The following is a 15,418-nucleotide window of genomic DNA, read 5'->3' as shown; positions in this document are numbered from 1 at the left end:
GTATCGTGTGGCGCCCCCGTGGATACCATGTGAGCGTAACACCCACCCACCAAGCCCACTCTTTCTAAGGCCAGCAACCACACTCTCTCTAAACCCAACCACGCACCCAACCCCAGTCTCTCTACACCCCCACTCTCTCTACCTCAACCCTCCCACCCTAGCCCCACTCCCATTATAAAGCCCCAACATCTCTACCCACACCCACCCTAGCCTCACTCTCTGTACACCCTCCCCCACTCTCTCTACCACCATTCACCCACATCACACCCACTCTCTCTACAACACCTTCCCTGCCCCCTCTCTATACCACCACCAACCGTCCCCCCTCTCTCTAATCAATTAAAATGTATTTAGCCTGCCCAGCTGCTGCATGAACTTCTCCTGTCCAGCTGATAATCAAATTTTGCCTGCCCAGTTGTTACATGTATTTCTCCTGTTCTGCTGAAAATCGAATTTAGCCTGCCTAGTTGTTACATGTATTTCACCTCTCCTGCTGAAAATCACATTTAGTTGTGACTTGTGGCTGCTTGTGTTCTTCACTAGCTGGCAGGCATACCTCTGTCTCCTCCCTCCACCTTTTGCCATCCACATCTCCCTACCCCCTACCTCTATGTGCATCAGTGATTCAGACTGCAAAGTGCCCCCCTTTCACTGTAGCCAACCATGTCTATCTATCTCTCCTATCCTCTCCAACTGATTCACTGTCTCCTATCCTTCTCCTGTCACTAGATCTGGCTGGAAGAACCTTATGAAGGACATACTGGACTCCAACCCAGGCCTTCCTATTGCAGACAACTATATCATGGCTTCCACCACAGAGACTATCGCTGACATCCTCATCTTCGTCAACTCACCTGACCTATGGACTCGCTACAAGGTCGCCTTTCTCTCTCCTATCGCCTCTTCTCCCATTAATAGTGGCACTCACTGGGAGGTTCTCCTTGACCTCTTCACCATTTCCAGAGTCATCATTAATGTTTTTCTCAATAGAACCATCATGGTTCAGGGTCCCCAACCCAACCTTCTTCCCTTTGCTCCTCCCTCACCTCTCTAACCTCACCTCTCCCTCTGTCCCTTGCCTTCTGTGCCTTCCTACTTCTCTGCACAGGCTCCTGTGCCTCCTGTGCCTTCTTGCAACTCTGTACAGGTGCCCCTGCCGTGCCGTACCGCCCCAGTCCTTTTTCAGCCTTGGCTCCTTCGCTATTCTCCACTATCATCCTGGCCCTCTTGCCACCCTCTGGGGGGACCACCATCCCCTGTGCCCCCCGATGAAGACCCTCAAAGATGGCAAGCTGCTCCACATTGCCACTATAAACACTCGCTCTATCTATCTATCTATCTATCTATCTATCTATCTATCTATCTATCTATCTGTCTGTCTGTCTGTCTGTCTGTCTGTCTGTCTGTCTGTCTGTCTGTCTGTCTGTCTGTACGTCTGTCTGCCTATCTATACTTGTTTTTGTATAGTACAAAATCTGCCATCAAACACTCGACTGACATCTGCAACCTCCTCAAACTCATGTATCTTGATGTGCTCGCCATCACTGAGACTTGCTTCAAGTGTGGCTCCATCACAGGCTTTGACACACTCCTCCCTGAAGGTTACAAAATCCTCTCTGCACCCAGCCCTAAGAAGACAGGTGGGGGAGTGGCGCTCATCTTCCAAGAATGGATACCTGTGTCCATCATCCCTACTCAGGCCTATTCCTCATTCGAGAGCCTAGTTTGCAGACTCTCACTATCCCCTAAATCTTCTGGCCACCTTCTATCGGCCACCAGGTCAGTCCACTCTCTTCCTCACAGAATGGTCTGACCTTGTCTCCTCCCTACTCTCCTCCTCTCAACTCCTACTGATGGGTGATCTAAACATCCATCTGGACTGTCCTAACTCCTCAGGCCCTTTCCACAACCTTTGTGACTCTCTCACCCTTTCTATCCTTCCCTCTGGCCCCACACACACCACGAACCACACCTTGGATGCCATCATCTCTACATCCCTCTCTCTATCCCTCTCACAACTTCCCTCTCTTGGACTGACCACTCTCTTTTCTCTACACAACTTAAGGTCTCCTCTCCTCTTGCAGCAATATGTTCGGCACAGCCACTGGGCTTCAAAATCGCCAGACCCATGAAGCAAGTGACAGAGGCTGCTTTTCCCTCCTCCTTCTCTCCCCCACGCATTCCTTTGGCTGACTGCCATCCTGACACAGCCCTCACTAACCTCAATCCCTCTATCTCCAACAGACTTGACGCTCTTGCCCTTGTCATGAGGGTCTGACTGAAGCCTTCCAAAAAGTGCAACTCTTGGTATGACTCCGACCTGGCTGCCCTTAAACGCAAGTGTAGGGCAGCTGAGCGGAAATGGAATGTGTTGGACAAACCATCAGACAAACTGGCCTGCCGCCTTATTCAAAGGCATTATCGACTCTGCATCCACACCAAGAAAAGGGTCTTTATCCAAGTCTGCATCTCTGCGGCATCAAACAACACGGCCAAACTCTTCAAAGTCTGCAAGGTCCTGGCTAATTCTGCAGCTGCCTCTTCATCTGTCACTCCCACCTAGGAACTTTGCTTGGCCCTGGCTGCACACTTCATCACAAAAACCCAAGCCATCCTTTCCACTCTCTCTTCCACACCACAGCATTCACCAACACCGGAGCCTCCCTTGGCCCCCCTCCGCTTACCCTCTCTTCTCTCCCAGATGAGGTTACCAGACAAGTCCGATCTATGAAGGCTTCATCCAAACAGGTGGACCCCTGCCCCTCAAAAACAATTAAAGACAATATTGATTCCCTTGCCCCAGCCTTGACTGATCTCTGCAATCTCTCCTTTTCCTCAGGAGTTTTCCCAACTGCCCTGAAGCACTCCCTTGTGCACCCTCTGCTCAAAAATCCCTCTGCCGATCACTCCATTCTGGCAAACTGCCACCCTATCTCCATCACTCCTATACTGGGAAACTACTGGAGAAACTGGCTATCTCTCAGCTGACCCTACACACTGAATCTACTGGTTGCTTCCATGACCATCAATCCGGCTTTAGAGCATCCAGAAGCACGGAAAGTACTCTTCTGAACACCTCTGAAGACCTCGCAAATCTTGACACTAACACCCACCTATCCTCATTCTCCATGACCTCTCCTCTGCCATCGACACTGTTAACCACAACATCCTGATTGCACATCTCCGTGAGACCCTGGGAATAGCAGGTCAGGCTCTGGCGTGGTTAACCTCCTTCCTCTCTGACCACCCATCCCAGGTGAAACTCAGAGCCTTTCACTTGACCATCACTCTCTCAACCTGTGGTGTACCCCAGGGATCTAACTTATACCCCTGGTTCTTCAACGTCTATGTGTCTGCCCTGGCATGGGTGAATGCCACCTTCACCTCTTACTTCCATTGCTACGCAGATCACACTCAACTATCTTTCAGGTAACCCTGAGCCACCTCCTCCTCCTTGCTCATATCTAATTGTCCGCTATTCAGTCATGGTGTGCTGCAAACAATGTCTGCCTCAATGCCACTAAGACTGAGATTGTTTGCATTCGGACCCCTGCTTCCACTTTCCCACTTTCACTCTGGCCAGCCTCCCTTGCCCTGCACCTGCACCCACCTGCGAAGCAAGAAACCTTGAGGTCATCTTTGATTCCACTCTCCTCCTCTCACATTTCAGATATCTCTAAAAGGTCTAACTATCAGCTACAACCCCTCAGAGGTACTCTACCCTTTCTCACTTTCCCCCAGAGGCTCACTGTCTCCAGAGCCCTGGATCTCTCCAAGCTGGACTATTGCAAAAACCTGTTCCTCAACCTCCCTTCTTCTGCCCTGTGCCCTCTGCAACTCATCCAGAACAGAACCACAAGACTTATTCTTGGCCTCAAACCCAGGGACTGCATCTCTCCACCGACTTTCAATACTGCCTACCTAAATACTGTCCCTCACGAGCCCTCCGCGCATCTACCTGCAACCTTCTGCGAGTGAGCCGGTTCTCAAGCAAAGATTTGGAGGGAGATCCTTATCCTTAGCAGGTGCCTTCCTCTGGAATAAACTCCCTGCCACCATACGTCTTGAGCCGGATCTCCTGAAATTCCAGAAACTCCTCAAGACCTTCCTCTTCTCCTCTTCCTTCTCTTGCCCTCTACCCTGCAAACCTAGTTTTCTTCTCTTTCCCTCTCGCCCTCCTATTCCTTACATCATGCTGACTGTCTGCCTGGTGTAACTCAGAGTCTCACTGGTCCCAGTACCCCTGCCAGTCCTCTCTCGCACTTGCCTCAGGGCCCTACATCCCACCCACACTCAATGCACTGAGAAATTTACCCAAAAGAGTGGCTCTCTCAGCGCTTACCCCAGTCTCAACCGACCGGGTGCACTTGATCCCCTCCACCCTCTGACCCTGTGTGCACTTGCTCGATCCGTACAGACCACGCCTGAAGATCGTCTGTCTGTTACTCCCTTGTCTTCACCCCTAATTGCACTGTTAACATTGCAGAATTATTGTCAGGCCTATTTGCTATATCCCATTCTGTTAAATGTATTTTTTTTACGTGCTTACTCTGCCTGTGCAGACTATTATCATCTCAGATTTTCAAGGGCACTGAGCGACTGTTGTTTTTTTCCCTGTGTTCCCACCCTCCTTGAGCGCTTTGAAACACTTGCCTGTGTATAGGCGCTATATAAATAAACAATACCATCCCATATCATGCCATCCCCACCTAGTTCACTGTCACTTATTTGACTCTGCTTTCTTTATCTTAATCTACCTTACATAACTACATGAGTAGTCATTTACTGTAATGATATGTTAACTTCTTCTGTGTTATAAAACCCAAAGTGAGCCCCCCTTTAACTAAAGATGTGTAACTGCGTTTATAAAAAAGGTCAATGAATATTAAAAAAAAAAATGTGAGTATCATTTTATTGTATATGTGTATTTATATGTGATAAGTAGTCCATGAAAGGAATGTTTTGGGGTACACTAAGTGTAGTATTTTAGCCCATTTAGCCCATTTGGAATACTGGTTTGATGTTATGAAGGAACACTGTATTTCCTTCATCGGTTAGGTGCTCTATCATGTCTATAGAAATTGGCCATGTAGAACTGTATGTTGTTGTTTGAAATTCATAATGGGTTGTGGTCTCTCTTGAATGCTGAAACTACTTTATTAACATTTATCTGGGAATTTTCAATTTTTTCATTAAATTTGGTGGTCCATCTCCATTTTTGCCTCCGTGTCAGATTGGAAAAGATAAGACGATGTGAGGAAAACGTTCCATTATTTTTTCTAAGTCTTGTTTCCTCATTAAAGTAAGGGACACACCTCGTACATTCCCCAAATCATTTTCTCTCTAAAGAACTAGGATGGCGCCTGGGTGCCCTCTGCTTTTCAGACTGAACAATTTTGGAAAATCCTGGAACCAGTGCATTCCCCCGCAATCCAGACCATTTATTGTAAAATCTCTCAAGCCTAGGTCCATGTTAATATGAAGTTTCTCACAAAATGTCAGTAAGCAAAACAGCCAACTGTCTCTGATCAGCCACACAGTTTTCAAACCAGCCATCATATTTGCAGTCTTTCTCTGTTTCCAGTAAAATGATTGCTAGTTTGAATTTGTAATACTTTTTATGAATAGGGTATGGATGATGTGTGTGTTTTGGTATTTGTAATTGGTTGATGTTACTGTTGTAATTCTGTGTTTGTCTGTGATACGTTACACCCAAAATGTTTCAGCCTTTTTGTATTTTGGTTAGTAAATAAAGTCCTCTTTTTGTGATTTTCATTTTGGAAAGTATAAAAGCTATCATTTTATGTAGTTTGTTTGTTCTGATTGTAGAACTCTCCATGCACTATAGTCTCATTGTTTGTGTCCAACCCATCCTTTACCTGTTTTAAAACATTATCCACCCTAGTTAACCCCAATCTTCTAAATCCTAACTACTATGTATACTTTATCATCATCCACTTTAAATAACTCCATAAGCAGTCATTTATTCTATTGACACCTTGTCTCTTTTGTCATTTATATTCCATACTCAGATTTAAAAAACACAGTGTGCGGTGTTGCTACCCGCGGGTAAAACTGGCACCCTTTGCAGCCGTGGCTATATGCTGGCAAATGGCATGTAGTGTGTTTGTTGACATGTGGTTGCTGTGGCTATTTGACATTTTGGGTGGAGGTGCATTGAGTGTTTTGGGGGATTGGGAGAGACTAGGGGAGTGGAGGAGGACCATGGGGAGTGGATGGGGGGCTGCTTGGCATGTTAGGGACACTTGTTTGGAGTTTGGGGGTGTCAAAATACATGTTTTATTCATGTTTTTTGGTAAAGCCTCGGCTAACAGCAAACAGCCATGGAGGGCTTTTCTATAACCACAAAAGCGCATGCGTAGGCACATCAACACTTTTCGTCATTTTATTAGTTGTACTCGTAAGCGCAGCTATATTTATAGCCGCGTCTATAAAGCATACATTTTCTGTTCAATAATCATATTGTTATGTGGATGATACAGCACATAATTGTATTTGTTTGTGTTATTTTATCTGCTTAGGTGTTCTCATTTCTTTTGAAGTTTTGAAGGTCGGCTCAGTTTGATTTTGGGCTTGCAAAAAAATGACGTGTAGCTACGCATACAAAGCAAGATCTGCAGCCACATCAAATAGCTGCGGCTATGAAAGATGCTGGGTTGGGAAAAAATAGATGTCTGTGAGTTTCATTGTTTGTTATTGGTTATTGTTACTTTTCTATTTGTGTAGCTCTCTGTGATAGGTTGTGGTGAAAATGTGTCATCCATTTTAGTTGTTTCATTAGTAAATTGTCCTTTTGGTATTCATTTTGGAGTATAAAAGGCACCCTTTTCTGCACTTTTATCCTTTTGATTCCAGAACTCTCACTGTGCATATGGCAGGTTTGTGGCTGATGTGAAAGTAAGTGTTAAAAATATGTATATATCTGAAGGTTTCTTTACATTGTAGTGTGTGTTAGCCATATTAACCACTGCTATCAAGTGGTGTTCATTATAATTTTTCTCATCTGCTCTGATTGTGTGGCAAGTATTATTTTAATTTATGTTTTAATTTTCTCTAATATGGACCTGCACAATTAGATTTGTCAATCAATGGCATTTATATGCAGGCATTTAGCTGCTCAACTGTTGAACCTATCAGAGAATTGACTTTTTTGAGTGATGTGTATATATGCCAATACAACTGTAGATTATATTTTATCATTATATTAAGAGTTGTTCTACATAGTACATTTTTAATGCTTGAGAGTGAGGTGTAGTTTTCGGAGATTGTGCTATTTTTGGGGTATATTTATTGTTTCCTTGCATATCTATAACATGGAGCAAATTTCAGAAGGGGAGGAATTTCATTGTTCAGAAGACTAGATGATTTGAGAATTATGAGAATGTGGTTCATAGTGATGTTGAAGACATAGGTGATGTATTGTCAAAGCATTGGCTAACACAGTTGTTTATTTCTATAATATTCTTTTACACAGAGTGTTTGAAATGAAAGGTTTATGCTGCAATTGTGGAGAAATGAATTTGACAGGCAGCACAGGTTTTTTTTCTCTTCAGGAAAATAAAATGTATTAAGCATCTAAAGAAAGAGCACAGAGAAATGTTCCAGGATGGTTTAAATTGTAATACAGGTGAAGACTATTTCTCTTATTGAAAATATTTTTTGGTTATATATTAGTAAAAGAACCTAAAAGCTCTTTTAAGAGTCATGCAGAGAACTTTTTAAGTATATTGGAAAAGGAAAATAACTTTGATGCCTTTTTTTTTTAAATAGCCGCAGTTACGACAGCAGCCAATGAAATGTCGTGCCCTTTCAGAGGGGTTATAGCCACGGGTAACATTGAGCCAATGGGACGATGTGTACTTTTGGCGGTTGCAGACATGGCTGTAAGTATCCCCTTAGACGTGGTTACAATGGTACCAATTCTTGTGAATTGATCGTGATATTCATGGATTTTACAGTACACAATTCCACATGTGTTTTTGATTCATGCTCTCATGTGTACCTTTTTGTTGTTCAAATGTTCACACCTTGATAATATGTCTTTTTGAATCTTGAAAAATGTTACAGGTGGTCGAGGCTACTGGCGGTTGACCAGACCCATGGCCACCTATGCTTCAATTGGATATCATACTTTGAAGCAAGCTTTCTTGACTGTGGGTATGAACCTGCTGATTGTACCCGCGGTTATAGCTGCTTGTATTTTGGTGCAGTGATCATATTACTTTATGGATGTTTTAGCATATATTTTTACATGTCTTTCTGTTTGGATGTTCTCACCTCAGGGCATGTGTGATTTAAATGTGAAACCTTTGTAATATGTGTTTTTCAGTGCATACCGCTGCAACAAAAACTTGCCATTGCATTACCACTAGGCCACACTTTCCCTATTCTTTAAAAATACTGCAACATATTACAAATACATTGCCCCAAAAACACAGCACTTCTTTCATTAAAATCACCATCACTAAAGTAACGTAACCTACACATGCACATTTTTCTTGCACCTATTTCTGCCCTGTTCTTTCTAATCCCACAAACACCACTACTCATACTCCAATTGTTCTAACAATATACCTTGTCCTCAAGTCCATGGACCGCATCTCTTCTGCCCTAAAAAGTCCAGCATGGGGTCTGGCATGGATTCACGTGCTCATGAATATTCCCTGTCGTCAGGCTGGGAATCCTTGGTAAAGAAGAAATCAGTTTCAGTTTCACTTCTGAACTGTCTTTCTCCTAACAACCAATCACTGGTCTCTGGGTCAACACAATCAGAGAATTTCCTTGTTCGGGTGGTATCATGGTGGGGGTACATCAATTATGTTTTTATCATTTGGAAGGGTATGGAATGTGATTGGTTAGCCTTTGTCAAGAGTATTAACAACAATGCAGCCACTCTTTGTGTTTTCAAAAACCCATAGCCATATCGAGATTGTGTACTTAGATGTCACTGTCATTTTAGATACCTCTGGATTCCATACCTCAATGTACAAAAAAAACAACCAATACCGGTCTTCCTCTACATTTCACAAGCAGCCACCCAGCAAGCTGCAAGCGGAGTATCCCTTATGGTGAATTTGTCCGATATAGACAGAATTTCACCAACATCATGCAATTTGATGAAAGCTATGACAATGCCTCTGTTAATTTTCTTGCACAGGGTCATTCCAAGGCCGTGATAGAAAATGCCTTTATTAAGGCCAGATCTCTACATAGAGATGCCTTACTCAATACCAACAAGCTTCCAAAATCCACCTTGAGTGATGACCAACGCCTACTCATCACCTTTGATACATCCACGCATAATGTGAGAAAGATAATTCAGAGGCACTGACATGTCCTTACAATGGACAAAGATTTATCTTCTTTACTTTCCAATTGCCCAATTTGACCTAGAACCGGGCACCGCCATTGAGGGATAAATTGGTGTCAAGGTTTCGGCATCCTCCCAATAACAATCCAATCGGCACTGCGTGGTTTTCTGGGCCCCCCACAGGTTTTGCTAAATGTCATAAATGCAAAGTGTGTGCCCATGCAATTGTCCAAAAATCCTTTGTTCATTCTGTAACTACAGTGTATTGTACCAGCAAACAGCTTGTTACTTGCAATAATATTTTTGTGGTATATGTCCTTTGTTGCCCATGTGAAAAGTGGTATGTAGGCAGCCACCACTTGGAAATTAAAGCTTAGGATATTTCAGCACTTGAGTGCCATAAAAACATCTGATTGCTCATATCCTGTGGCCAAGCACTTCAAGGAACACCATGACAACAAGTTTCAGTTACTTTCTTTGGGGAGGCACATTTGGCTAAACATCCCAGAGGTGGTGACATGGTGCTTCAACTACGCCAGCTTGAGACCAAATATATTTTGGACTTTGACACTAAGGTATCTATGGAAGATAATGTTGGTGAGGAACTGTACACCTTCATAGGTGTCTAGTCCTTACCCATTTTTTGCTATTGGCTATGACTTTTCCATCTGCCATACTATTCTACTTATTCTGTATTTTATCTGGCTGCTTAATTCCTTCATATTTCTCTCGTCTTTGTCAACATCACATCATTAAGTATCTTTCTTGGACACTCGTCTGAACACTGCTGCTCATTTAAGATGCTAATTACTTTGCGTAAATTCTCTGCTCTCATTGGTTTCTGTGGCTGTCTACAAGGAAGCATTGGGCCATTCTTTCTTTTTTTCATTTCCTTCCTTGACCTCTTCATCATCTTTGGAATTGGTATATATTTTGGGTTTATCAGGTGCTGTGCATACTATTCACAGTGCACTGCGGGTAACAGCTATTTAGGGTCATGTCTGTTTGTTGTGTGTTAGGAAATCAGTGTTTGTGTTTTTTCAGCACAAGCTATTTTGCAAGCACTTTATTTGAATCATATGATGTCCATTTTTGATGACTAACAATCCCATTTCGCCTGCAGCACCTTACATTGTGATTTTCGACACCTTTTATATATTTGACGCATTTTCTATATGGCGATTATACATTAGTTCAGTATTTAATTATGATATTGTGGGTCACATGAATTCATTCAAAAATATATTTTATCAAATTTTAGATAGTATTTTTTATGTTAGTTGATACATGTATTCAGTCTTTTAGCTTTTTCATTGCTGCCAATTTTGCTCCATTGCTGCTGGCACTTGCACATTATTTCATGCATTCAGAGGGATTCAGTCTTTCAGTTTTGTCATTACTGCTACGTTTGCCCTACTGCTGCAGGAACTGGTACCTTATTCTGTGCAATTGTAGGCATTTAGCTTCTTAGCTTTGTCATTGCTGCTAATTTTGCCCCATTGCTGCAGGCACTTGTGCTTTAACTTGTAACATGTCTTTGTTGACATGGCTGTTATCATGCCTTTCATGGGCTACCATCCTCTGTAGTTTCTCATATCCATACATTGCCCATGAATAGGAACTCATTTTAATTGCTATTGCCTCTACCATTTGATTCTTTATTGTTACTTCCATTGTAATATCCAGTTCTCATGGTTCATTCAATGCTGTTCCACCCTCTGTTCATATTCTATCATTTAATTGAATTGCTGCTTCCTATACTTTCATCCCATGCATTGGTATTTCAGCCCTTTCTGTATTAATTTCTCCATCTGACATCACGCACAGACTCTAAAAGCACTTACAATTTATGAACCTGCCGATTGCTTTTTGGTCGAGATCTCCACTACAATCCAAGTCTTCCCTGGGAGATTGTAAATTAACCTCTCTCTCCCTTGCCTATTGTGTTCCCCCCCCCACCCCAGACAATTGCCCTTAGCATTTAACATCAGGGGTGAAATGTCTAAGTTATTGTGTCACAATTTGTGTGCTCTAATGTATTTTGCATTTAACATTTATTGACTGACATCTAACATGTATCATGCTATTGTGTTGTCATTCGATGTCTGCCTGCTTTTCACTTTGTTTCCAGGATCCCAGAATACACTGTAATCATTGAGAAAGGACTGCGTTTGTATTTCTTAGCCCATTTGAAATTGCTCCAAGTTGTGAACAAGCGCTACGTTAGCGCGAAACGTATCGTACAGGACTCAGTCCCTCTGGTGTCCTGCTTTTGTGGCTCAAATTTTTGTTAATAAATCAACTTTGTGTCACCTGACCCTAAGTTTCTATTTATTTTTGGCATCTCAAGACGCAGAGTGTGGTCCACAGTGCTCCCTGCACTTTTCTCCTTTTTCTGTTGTGACCAGGGTGGATGAAGTGCTAGATTGGAGGCAAAGAATGTGAGGGATTTAGGGAGTGTAGAGGCGAGGGAAAAATGTCAGCTAGAAGGTAGATGAGAGGTAGGGTAAGAGGACAACTCAGAGGCAAAGAGGTAGACTTTTAGTTTGGTTTTGAACAAATTAGTGTGGACTGTTTTCTTAGATTTCTGGGGGAAAATAATTCCATGCAAGAGGAGCAAGAGGAGGTAGAACGGGACGAGTGAGGGTAGTCAAAGAGGAAGAGTGGAGATTATGCGAAGGCTTGTAGAGTTGGATAGGGCAGGATAGATACAGTGGTGCCTTTCCACAGATATATATGTGAACCTGGAGCAGATATATCTGTCCCTAGTTTGCATCATCAGCCATCCAGTCTGTTGACAGTACAAGGAAGTAGGTGTGAAGTGGCAGAGTTCACAGAGATGCTGGGTAGCAAAGTTAATGATCTTGTCGAGAGGACAGCAAGCATAGTTGGGGAGACCAAAGAGGATGCTGACACAGTAGTCCAGTTTAGAGAATACAAGAGTGTTTAAGATATGCTTGGCAGTGTTGAAAGGGAACTGAATAGGCCAATGAAGATATAAGAGAGCGTATTTTACAGGGAATGAGAGCACCTCTTTTGTTTGAGTTTTTCATCAGTGTGAAGCCATTTAATATTTGTCAGAGGGACAGTCGGTGTTGTCCGCAAAGAGTTGGTATGAGAATTCAAAGGAGGAGATTAGTGCCCCAAGAGCAGAGGCGTAGATTGTAAAGAGGAGTGGAACCAAGACAGAGCTTTGCGGAACACCAACAGACCACCAACATAACCACATAAAGGAAACAAGTCAGCATATTACTTGGATTGTTCTGCAACTGATATACAAAGGAAAATGTATCCTATGATGCCCTACTTAAAATCCTAGCTATATAGGCTAGCATATAGTTTCCCCCATCTTGTGCTGCTTGTCCATGCTCTATTATACATTCCTCCCAACTCTTCTACACTGTGACTAAACTCCCAAGCAGTCTCTTGAACCAGACCCTGGGAGTGGCAAAATACATTCTCACTGTTTCTTTTTTCGCCGATTCTTCCCATTGGATATGCTTTCAAACTGTGTTTTATTTTTGGTCCACCTGAAAATCATGTACTATTCCACTTATACCAGGGAACCCTTTCCTCTCTGGTCTCCCACTCTTTCTGAAATGAAAACATTCCTATCATTTGAATCCTATTTACAACACTGCGAGGTGCGGGAAGGGTGTTAAATAAATTATAGGAATTAATCCTCTCTGTGAAATAAACTTGCATCCAATGCCATTTTGTCTAGTGTACCTGATTGAGCTGTTATTCGTTCAGTGGGCAGATTTTCACTGCCTCACCAATGATTATGAGGCATACTGGAACATGCTTTACATAATGGGAGATTTGCTGATGCCCTCTCCAATGTATTTATGCATTTCACAATTCTTATGACTCAAAACTCCTATTAAATTAATTATGGGCTGCTTTATTCCCATTTGAAATAGAGTCAACAATCCTCAAATTCAAGGAAACATTGAATTAGTGTTGAGGATGTGCCCATTAAACACATCTCATCTGAAACAAAGCTATAATTAATGGCAAATGTATTTATTTTGATTATTGGCACTTATATAGTGCTTTTATCCAAAACACTTAACATACAACCTGCCACTACAAAATCAAGAACATGTTTTATAAATATAATAAGTTAAATGCAGAGCAGGTCAATACCGAAAAAATACTCATGTGCTGGAGGTAGGAAACACACTGAGTAGTACATGTTCTTATAAGCATTTCTTTAGACAATGAAAGGCAAGGAAAGAACGAATATGCAAAGGTAGCCTATTCCACAGCCATGGAGACAAATGTAGGAAAGGAACTAAATTGTAATGAAGCACAGGGAGGACATTGGGCCTCATTACACGGAAGGCGGTATGGGTTTACCGGTACTGGTAAGGGTACCGGTACCGGTAAACCCTTACCGCCTTACTACGAGGTCCCTTTGCGGGTCCTCCCTTAACGCCTGGTTTTTACAGCCGTTAAGTATGGGACCCGCAAAGGGATCTTGGTGCTAATTACGGTACCGCAATTTGCGGTACCGTAATTAGCACTTTCACCATTAACATGGAGCCCTATGGGGCTGACTGGCAATGGTGAAGGGGCAATGGTGGATGGAGGAATTAGCGCCCCCACACACCTTGGAATATGGCGCTAATTCCGCCATCCACCAAGGCGGACCCGGTAAGGTACCGGCGGAAGCCATGGCGCTAATAGCCCCATGGCTTACCGCCTTGCGTGCAATGAGGCCCATTGAGTAAAACGTAAAACCTGAGATGAAGAGCATACCATCCTAGAAGGCTGAGATAAGCTGAGTAAGACAAAGATGAGCAAGTGCATGAACATATGCATAGATAAAGCAGACAAATTGAAACTCAATGTTTATTATTATTTTATTATTATTATTTATATTCAAAATGTTTTGGTCAAGAAATTGGCATACGTCCTAGGCAAATCTGCCTCATTTTTGTGTGTGGTTGTCGACACAGTAGATACCTATATTGTGACCATTTCATTATAACAGTAAATATTATATAATTCCAAAAGGTATCTTTACCTGTGTGCCAATACCTATGTTTGTTGAATTATAAAGTGAATGCTTCAAATGTAGTCAAAAGCACACTGTCCAGACATTAGTTTCATTTTTCATTATTGATTTATTTTTCTTGTATTTCAGATTTCCAAGAAATTACGAGATAAGAGGTATCTGAGCGCTGCTTATTATTACCCACGGTGTGTGGTGCTCATTTATGTGCCTCGGCAGGATGAAAGGCTGAGTTTGACCCTGCCAGGATTCGAACCTGGATGTCAAAGCGAGCGCTCTAATCGCTGTGCCACTTGACTGGCAGATACTTCTGTTTTCCAATTTTCCAAATTTTTCAAAATAAAGGATATTTTGTCTTTACCTTGTTGTTTTATATATGTTACAACATTTTGTCTCTCTTCCAAAATAAAGGTTTTTTTTTTATCTTTTTCTTGTTGTTTTGAACATTTCAGAAAATGTTATCTCTCTATACATGTTTCACCATGCATTTAGCATGGATCTTTGGGAGAGAATCCTTGTCTTAATTCTGTACACATTTGTCGTGAAGTCACTTGTTGTGTGATTTCTTTTGGCTCTTTATCTCTCACTGTTCATTTGCACAGCTTGTTCAAAAGCCTTTGCGATGGGGGGTGTGCTTGTCCCTTTCACCGCCTGTGCGTGATGATGTCTGAGTAAGACAAAGATGAGCAGGTGCATGAGTATATGTATAGACAAAGCAGACAAATTGAAACTCAAAACGTAAAACAGTAGAAAGTCAATGAAGGTAACTTCAGATATTAGATGAACAGTACAAGCCAGAAACTAGATTGAAGAGCAAAAAATAGACTGAATGGATTTTACTGCATTTTGGAAGACTCGCATACAATGAGCAACAAGTGTTTGGAGAAGGGGTATAGAAAGTGATACATTTTTACAAAACGTTATATAACTCATTACGCCACACGGGTACTACTGACAAGCTTTGACAGGAAAATGAGCAATAAAGAAAAAAGAAGATTATTAGCTGATGCAACAAGTTACACAATCAGCGGAGGAAAGAAAATACCTAGGATACCTAGGCGATGAGG

The 15,418-nt window shown here is 42.3% G+C and overlaps 1 long non-coding RNA gene across 1 annotated transcript in view; it reads left to right on the top strand.

Moving 5' to 3' along the window:
* Positions 1–14,711, top strand: part of LOC138498596 (uncharacterized) — a 79,876-nt gene extending 65,165 nt beyond the window's left edge. The window contains exons 2-3 of the long non-coding RNA XR_011278772.1: positions 7,792–7,904; positions 14,484–14,711. This is a non-coding gene — a long non-coding RNA (uncharacterized lncRNA). The remainder of the gene's footprint in view (positions 1–7,791; positions 7,905–14,483) is intronic.
* Positions 14,712–15,418: the final 707 nt, after the last annotated feature.

Source organism: Ambystoma mexicanum, chromosome 5q, assembly GCF_040938575.1.
Source record: "Ambystoma mexicanum isolate Mex_15411 chromosome 5q, UKY_AmexF1_1, whole genome shotgun sequence".
Lineage (NCBI taxonomy): Eukaryota > Metazoa > Chordata > Amphibia > Caudata > Ambystomatidae > Ambystoma > Ambystoma mexicanum.
The sequence above is the reverse complement of the archived record's forward strand: the minus strand, read 5'-3'. Positions and strand labels throughout refer to the sequence as shown.